Source organism: Martes martes, assembly GCF_963455335.1.
Source record: "Martes martes genome assembly, chromosome: 2".
NCBI classification, from domain to species: Eukaryota; Metazoa; Chordata; class Mammalia; order Carnivora; family Mustelidae; genus Martes; species Martes martes.
Genome location: NC_137889.1, coordinates 148862041 through 148870976, shown reverse-complemented (window position 1 = coordinate 148870976; position 8936 = coordinate 148862041). Strand labels below are relative to the sequence as shown.

General features: G+C 39.7%; 1 pseudogene across 1 annotated transcript; it reads left to right on the top strand.

Annotated features, from left to right (window-relative positions):
- Positions 1 to 6426: 6426 nt before the first annotated feature.
- On the top strand, positions 6427 to 7018 carry LOC308338344 (ubiquitin-conjugating enzyme E2 C-like; annotated as a pseudogene). The gene has a single exon. The product of its transcript is annotated as a ubiquitin-conjugating enzyme E2 C-like (transcript).
- Positions 7019 to 8936: the final 1918 nt, after the last annotated feature.

Genomic DNA, 8936 nt, shown 5'->3' with positions numbered 1-8936 from the left:
CCATTAACTATCCTTGATTGACCCTGTGAGATAGGTGCTATTAATCATCCCAGTTTAACAGTTCAGAAAATAGACATCAAGTAACTTTCCAAGTACTAAATAGTTAAGCAAGTATTTGAACCCAAGCAGTCTGATGCCAGAGCCTGTGATTTAAAGCATTTGGTATATTTTTAGTTTGGGTCATCAAGTTTGTTGAGCCTCTAAGCTGTGTCTTTCAAGATGTGTGGGACTACAGCTTCCACTTTAAATAAGACAAAGTATCAAACACCATAGAAAAGGAGAGTTCAGGTCTCAAATCAGATAGGGAAATTGATGCCCAAGGAAGGACAGTGACTTAGGTCACTTTGCCATGATAAAACTCAATTCAAGCTTTGGTCTCTCATTTCACTGCACTTTCGATGAAACAATGCAATACATGAAAATACTTTGAAAAAAAAAATTTGCTATACAAGTTCAAGATACACTTATTATTGTTAACATTCCTTTCCCACAAGGCAAAATGTTTTTCATACAATAGGTGGCTGACAGATATGTTTAGGCTATAAAAAGTGGACCTAGGAATATAATTTAAAATACAAGGTCTTAGGTAAGAAAGGCCTTTTTGGAAATATATAGAAAGGCATTTTTTCACGGCCAACATTCCATTAGTACTCCAAATCATTAATCATATTTTGTGCTTCAAGTCAACCCAATGCCTTTTCCTGTAAACTTTTAACAGATTAGAAACAGGTGACCTGCTTCCTGGACTCCCCTTCAGTATGAAAGCACTTGAGAAAAACTGCAGGGGTAGAAACTCAGGTCCAGGCTAATGAGGCCTGCACTGCCCATAAAATGGCCTTGTGGAATCGGCTGATGTGTCATAGAAGCTCACAGCTCAGACCAAAGAAACCAGTGAGAGAAATAAGATGACAACTTTACAGAGTGAAAAACTAAAATTCCCACAGGCCTGTGTGTATAGTGGTATTTTATGTGAACTTAGACTGGTGGAAGTGGAAAACAAACTCACATCTTACAACTCCAAAATTCTAGGGCATTAACCAAGTATCTTCATCCTAAAGAGATGATTCCATTATGGAGGGAAAATGATCAATAGCTAATTGAAATACATCTACTGAGCAACTGCCTTTTGTCCAGAACTGAACTGAGTATCTTAAGATTTCATAGTAAGTGTTGGACATGATCTCAGCCACTCAGTGTCTATATCAACAATTAGTATTATAAATATTTTGAAAAAATCTCTAATGGCCCTTTCAATTCTTAAATGATCCTGGTTGATCTTAAAGCCACATATAAGAATGACTAAAGCATAGACTTGGGATCCAGATTTTAGAGGTTCAAACCCTAACTCTGACACTTACTAGCTGTAACACTTACCATGGGCAAGTGTCTAACTTGGGCAAGTTACTATCTTTCTGAGCCTCCATTCCCACCTCTGTAAAATGGGGTGATATTAGTACATACCTTGCAAGGTTGTTGTAAAGATTAAATGAGTTAGCACCTATAAAGCCCTATGCTACAATTGGGCATGTACTAAACTTTCTGTCAATATTCATTATGTCTCTACAAATTGGAAAACCAAAGTAATGTGCCCAGAGGCAGTACAGGCAAGAGTGACAGTGTCAGAGTGAGAAGCCCAAGGCCTGTTGCTGTGATGACATGTCAGATGAGATACTTCTTCCTTTGACCCTTTCAGAATTGCAAAAGGAATCCTCAAGCTATCCTGCCAGCACTGGAAATAGGCAACCCTACTCGAGCTGCATGGTGTAGGTTCTTGTTTGGATGTAATAATCTGTTTTTAATCTTGTGTGTAAATGAATACAGAGGTTAGTCACGGGGTGCATATTAATCTAAAATAAATGAATACATTTGAATTAATCAGACCTTCAGTCTATGTAAATTGATGATTTATAATGATATTAGCACAAATTGCAATGATAAATCATTTTAAAATTAGATCCAATGTTCCTTAAGGCAGCAAGGACTCTAGAGATTTGGACATAACTTGTGACAACTTTAAAATGTAGATGGGTCTGGCTGTAGCTTGAGGGCAGAAGCAAAGAGCCAGAAGACCAGAGGACAATGTGGAACCACATCTTATGCAGGGACAATGATAATGGGACCTGCAAGGTCACAAAAATAAGAAGAGAGCAAGAGAAAGTCAATGAAACAGACACATTCTGAATTACCCAGTTTATTTTCTGGCTTAGGACTAAATACCTTGAGCCTTTGATTCAATTCAAAGCCCAAGGAGGAGTTAAATTGAGGCAGCTTAATGAGAAGGAAAGATTTCAGGGGGCTCCTCCACTTGTTGGTGATTTAGGGCAAACTAACTTTATTGAGGCTGCTGATTTCATCTGAAAAGTGGACTTCACCATCCCAACTTTAAAATACTGTTATGAGAATTAAGTAATATTGGATGTGAAGTGAAAATCCCAGTTTATTAAAAACAGAATAATAATATTAAAAATGGAGTCAGACTGCCTGGGTACAAATCCTGGCACTGCCACTCGCTGGCCGTAAGACATTCAGGTAATTCTATAGTCTTTCTGAGCCTCTGTTTTCTCCATTATGGAATGGGGATAATACTAGGGCTGATCTCTTTGATTGGTATGAGAATAAAATGTAAACATGCAGGTCTTGTAACTAAGGAAGTACTTGGTAAATGCTAGCTGTTAGTATAATTGATTGTTATTGATGTTACCATGAATCTTGGGTAGTGATATTGTGTGAAACTGTCGTAAGAAGAAAGGAGGAACTATGATGGACATACCAATGGAAGAGAGAATATGTGGCCAGACAATCAAGGGGAGGAGGAAGAAAATATCTCTGCAGGGAAGAAAATACACAGCATCCAGACTCAATACTCTTCCCTCGCCCAAGGAAGACATTGTTGACCACATATATTATCTTCCCTGCCAACCCTTAGACCATCACTTTTTTCATATGTACACGGTTATAGAAGTGCATGAAGAGAGGATTACCCGAAGGTAAGAAATTGAGCAATACTTTGCAAGACAAAGAACAAGGGGTCAGTATCACTCTGGGCTTCCTCTCCTGGGAATTAGCACTGCCTAGAAAATAATGAAGGTCTGTGATGAGCTTAAATTTTCCCTTGTGTCCAAAACTGTGATTCTCATCTGTAACTGTTTATAAATAAAAATACCAATGCTCTGAGATCCCATCAGAATTTTTGAACCACCTGGTTGATGGAATCATTCTGGAGCCTTAAGACAGAAATTGCAAAAAGACTATGGAACATTGCTCCATAACCATCATGGATGGGAAGGAGAATGAGTAAGAAATAAACTATGGCAAGAAAGCATCCTTAACTACAAGTTAGTGAACCACAAGAAAATCTTTGTATACATGTCATAGAAGGAGGTACTGAGGCCATCTCCCAAAGGCTTCAGATGAGGATGAGGTAATCACTTTTGTGTGTGTGCGTGTGTGTGTGCACTCAAAATTCATATTTTTGAACTCCTGACCCCCATGATAACGGTTTTTGAAGAAAGAGTCTTTGAGATATAATTAAGTTTAGATGAGGTTATGAGAGCAGGGTCTTCATGATGGAGTCAGTGCCCTTATAGGAAGAGGAAGTTATAAGTGCCTTCATAAGAAATGTGTATCAGAACTCTCTCTCTACCATATAAGGACGAAGCAGGAAGGTGGCTATCTGTACCCAGGAAGATCGTCATCAGGGGCTGAATAAACCCCCACCTTGATCTTGGACTTCCCAATACAGAACTATATGAAATAAATGTCTGTTGTTGAAGTCACCTGGTGTATGGTATTTTGTCATAGCAGCCTGGGTAGACTAATACACAGTTATTCTATCAATGGCACTTGCAAGAGTTAGAGTACAAATTCAGGATCATCACACTTCATCTTTAAATTACAATCTTTCTCTTGTATGTATAAGTATACCCGTGTGCAGGCAGACACACACACACACACACACACACACACACACACACACACACAGAGTCATACATGAAATGTGCAAACATCTGACCATAAGTTGAAAAATCGAACATTAACCATTTATTCTTCTCCCTCAAAATCATACTTTCTCAATTATCTTATAACTTAAAATAAATAATAATAGAATGTTTTCCTCTAGCCAAAAATAAAAGCTTTATCTCCCTGATGGTCAACTGATAGCCAACCTATCAACCAGTTTTGTTCCTTTAAGTGCATAACTGCTATAACTTTGAGACACTGATTCTAAATCACCCAATAACACCAAATAAACTGTTTCTAAAAAGGTCAAATCAAATGACTGAAAGGACATCAGAATTTTCAAAGGCACACAGCAGATTTGCTCAAAGATACCCTTTCTAGAGAAACACTCAGTGTGAATCCACTAAGTCATGCACAAGGATGCTCATTACATCATCATTTGAAACAATAACTAGAGTTAGGAGGCACCCTACATGCCCATCAATAGGGGTTAGGGTTAGGCGTTTTGCATTGTTTTGCTTTTAATGTGGTTAACTCTATAAATACTAGGTCTCCAAAAAATAGTATTGACTAAAAAAAAGATGGATACACAAAAGTAAAAATGACACTTTTCATTGTTTTTTCACCACACCCAGTGCTCCATGCAATCTGTGCCCTCCCTAATACCCGCCACCTGGTTCCCCCAACCTCCCACCCCCTGCCCCTTCAAAACCCTCAGGTTGTTTTTCAGAGTCTGTAGTCTCTCAAGGTTCACCTCCCCTTCCAATTTCCCTCAACTCCCTTCTCCTCTCCATCTACCCTTGTCCTCTATATTATTTGTTATGCTCCACAAATAAGTGAAACCATATGATACTTGACTCTCTCTGCTTGACTTATTTCACTCAGCATAATCTCTTCCAGTCCTGTTTATGTTGCTACAAAAGTTGGGTATTCGTCCTTTCTGATGGAGGCATAATACTCCATAGTGTATATGGACCACATCTTCCTTATCCATTCATCCATTGAAGGGCATCTTGGTTCTTTCCACAGTTTGGCGATCGTGGCCATTGCTGCTATAAACATTGGGGTACCGATGGCCCTTCTTTTCACTACATCTGTATCTTTGGGGTAAATACCCAACAGTGTAATTGCAGGGTCATAGGGAAGCTCTATTTTTAATTTCTTGAGGAATCTCCACACTGTTCTCCAAAGTGGCTGCACCAGTTTGCATTCCCACCAACAATGTGAGAGGGTTCCCCTTTCTCCACATCCTCTCCAACACACGTTGTTTCCTGTCTTGCTAATTTTGGCCATTCTAACTGGTGTAAGGTGGTATCTCAATGTGGTTTTGATTTGAATCTCCCTGATGGCTAGTGATGATGAACATTTTTTCATGTGTCTGGTAGCCATTTGTATGTCTTCATTGGAGAAGTGTCTGTTCATATCTTCTGCCCATTTTTTAATATGATTGTCTGTTTTGTGTGTGTTGAGTTTGAGGAGTCCTTTATAGATCTCGGATATCAACCTTTTGTCTGTACTGTCATTTGCAAATATCTTCTCCCATTCCGTGGGTTGTCTCTTTGTTTTGTTGACTGTTTCTTTTGCTGTGCAGAAGCTTTTGTTTCTTATACACTAACAATGAAAATACAGAAAGGGAAATTAGAGAATCGATTCCATTTACTATAGCACCAAGAACAATAAGATACCTCGGAATAAACCTAACCAAAGAGGTTAAAGATCTGTACTCGAGGAACTACAGAACACTCCTAAAAGAAATTGAAAAAGACACAAAAAGATGGAAGACCATTCCATGCTCTTGGATTGGAAGAATAAACATCGTTAAAATGTCTATACTGCCCAGAGCAATCTATACTTTTAATGCCATTCCAATCAAAATTCCACCAGTATTTTTCAAAGATTATTTACAAATAATCCTAAATTTGTATGGATTATTTTCAAATAATCCTAAAATTTGTATGGAATCAGAAGAGACCCCGAATTGCTAAGGAAATGTTGAAAAACAAAAATAAAACTGGCGGCATCATGTTACCTGATTTCAAGCTTTACTACAAAGCTGTGACAGCATGGTACTGGCATAAAAACAGACACATGGACCAGTGGAACAGAGTAGAGAGCCCAGATATGGACCCTCAACTCTATGGTCAAATAATCTTCGACAATATCCAGTGGAAAAAAGACAGTCTCTTCAATAAATGGTGCTGGGAAAACTGGACAGCTATATGTGGAACAATGAAACTCGACCATTCTCTTACACCGTACACAAAGATAAACTCGAAATCGATAAAAGACCTCAATGTGAGACAGGAATCCATCAGAATCCTCGAGGAGAACATAGGCAGTAACCTCTTTGATTTCAGCCACAGCAACTTCTTTCAAGATATGTCTCCAAAGGCGAAGGAAACAAAGGCAAAGATGAACTTTTAGGACTTCATCAAGATCAAAAATATTGTTTTTTAAATGAAACATATGTGGCAGTTGCAGTTGTGCTCTCCCAGTTCCTGTCTCCCTCCTCGCACCACCCTGGAGGCCTCCCAGAACCGCAACCCATCTGCCACCAGCGTTGCTGCCACCCACAAAAGAACTGAACCCAGTGAGGGGACGCCTGGGGCCCCATGGGCAAGAGGCTACAGCAGGAGCTGATGACCATCAGGATGTCTGGTGACAAAGGAATTTCTGCCTTCCCTGAATCAGACAACATTTTCAAATGGAGAAGGACCATCCATGGAGCAGCTGACACCATATATGAAGACCTGCATCATAAGCTCTCCCTGGAGTTCCCGAGTAGCTCCCCTTCCAATGCCCATGGTGAAGTTCCTCACATCCTGCTACTACCCCAACTTGGAAACCCAGAGGAACACCTGCCTGGATACCCTGAAGGACAAATGGTCTGCCGGGTATGATGTCAGGACCATCCTGCTGTCCATCCAAAGCCTGCTAGTAGAACCAAACATTGGTAGTCCCTTGAATACCCATACTGCTGAGCTCTGGAAAAACCTCCACAGCCTTTAAGAAGTATCTGCAAGAAACCTACTCAAAGGTCTCCTGCCAAGATCCCTGACTGTCCAGCCTCTCTCCTTGTGTTGTCTTTTTATTTTCTTCTTAGATAGTCTGTCTTTTTCTTCATTTCTGTCTAGGACTCTGTATCTTAAGCTGTGGTGTCTTTTTTTTTTTTTTTTTTACACATCCATTATTTTTGTTTTATTTATTTATTTTTTTAAATTTTTTATTTCTTTTCAGTGTAACAGTATCCATTGTTTTTGCACCACACTCAGTGCTCCATGCAATCCGTGCCCTCCCTAATACCCACCACCTGGCTCCCCCAACCTCCCACCCCCTGCCCCTTCAAAACCCTCAGGTTGTTTTTCAGAGTCCATAGTCTCTCATGGTTCACCTCCCCTTCCAATTTCCCTCAACTCCCTTCTCCTCTCCATCTCCCCATGTCCTCCATGTTATTTGTTATGCTCCACAAATAAGTGAAACCATATGATTATTGACTCTCTCTGCTTGACTTATTTCACTCAGCATAATCTCTTCCAGTCCTGTCCATGTTGCTACAAAAGTTGGGTATTCATCCTTTCTGATGGAGGCATAATACTCCGTAGTGTACTGTGGAAAGAACCAAGATGCCCTTCAATGGACGAATGGATAAGGAAGATGTGGTGTCATTTTTGTTTCATCTTTGTTTTTTTTTTTTAAATTAAGTCTCTGGTTGAGCCCTTGTAATGAATATATTAAATAAATAATTGGGTTTTTAAAAAATTAAAAAATAAATTTAAAAAGCACATGAGGCCACCTAGGCCACTTGCAATATTGTAGAGCAATTCTAATGTTAACTGTGCAGAAGGAGTGTCAGACTCCACAGGCTAGGGGCAGATTCTCCAACAAGACTGTCCTCACTTCAGATACCTGACACAAATTTGGGAGTCCCCAGGCCACTTGCACTTTTGGCCAATTAATTACAAATCCAGAGAATCCCATGACACTTCTCAGTTTTGATAATTTGGTAGAAAAACTCAAAGAACTCAGGAATGTGCTATCCTTATGATTACAGATTTATTATAAAAGATATCAAGAACTCCTCAAATTCAACACACACAAAACAGTATCATGTCAAAAAATGGGCAGAAGACATGAACAGACACTTCTCCAAAGAAGACATACAAATGGCTATCAGACACATGAGAAAATGTTCATCATCATTAGCCATCAGGGAGATTCAAATCAAAACCACACTGAGATACCAACTTACACCAATTAGAATGGCCAAAACTAACAAGACAGTAAACAACAAGTGTTGGAGAGGAAGTGGAGAAAGGGGAATCCTCTTACACTGCTGGTGGGAATGCAAGTTGGTGCAGCCACTTTGGAAAACAGTGTGGAGATTCCTCAAGAAATTAAAAATAGAGCTTCCCTATGACCCTGCAATTGCACTACTGGGTATTTACCCCAAAGATATGGATGTGGTAAAAAGAAGGGCCATCTCTACCCCAATGTTCATAGCAGCAATGGCCACAGTTGTCAAATTGTGGAAAGAACCAAGATGCCCTTCAACGACTGAATGGATAAAGAAGATATGGTCCATATATACTATGGAGTATTATGCCTCCATAAGAAAGGATGAATAACCAACTTTTGTAGCAACATGGACAGGACTGGAGGAGATTATGCTGAGTGAAAGGAGTCAAGCAGAGAGAGTCAAGTATCATGGTTTCACTTATTTGTGCAGTATAAGGAATAATATAGAGGACATGGGGAGATGGAGAGGACAAGTGAGTTGAGGGAAATTGGAGGGGGAGACAAACCATGAGAGACTGTGGACTCTGAGAAACAAACTGAGGGTTTTGGAGGGAAGTGGGGTGGGGGGTTGGGTGAGTATGGTGGTGGGTATTATGGAGGGCATGTATTGCATGGAGCACTGGGTGTGGTGCATAAACAGTGACTTCTGGAACCCTGAAAAGAAATTAAATATATATATA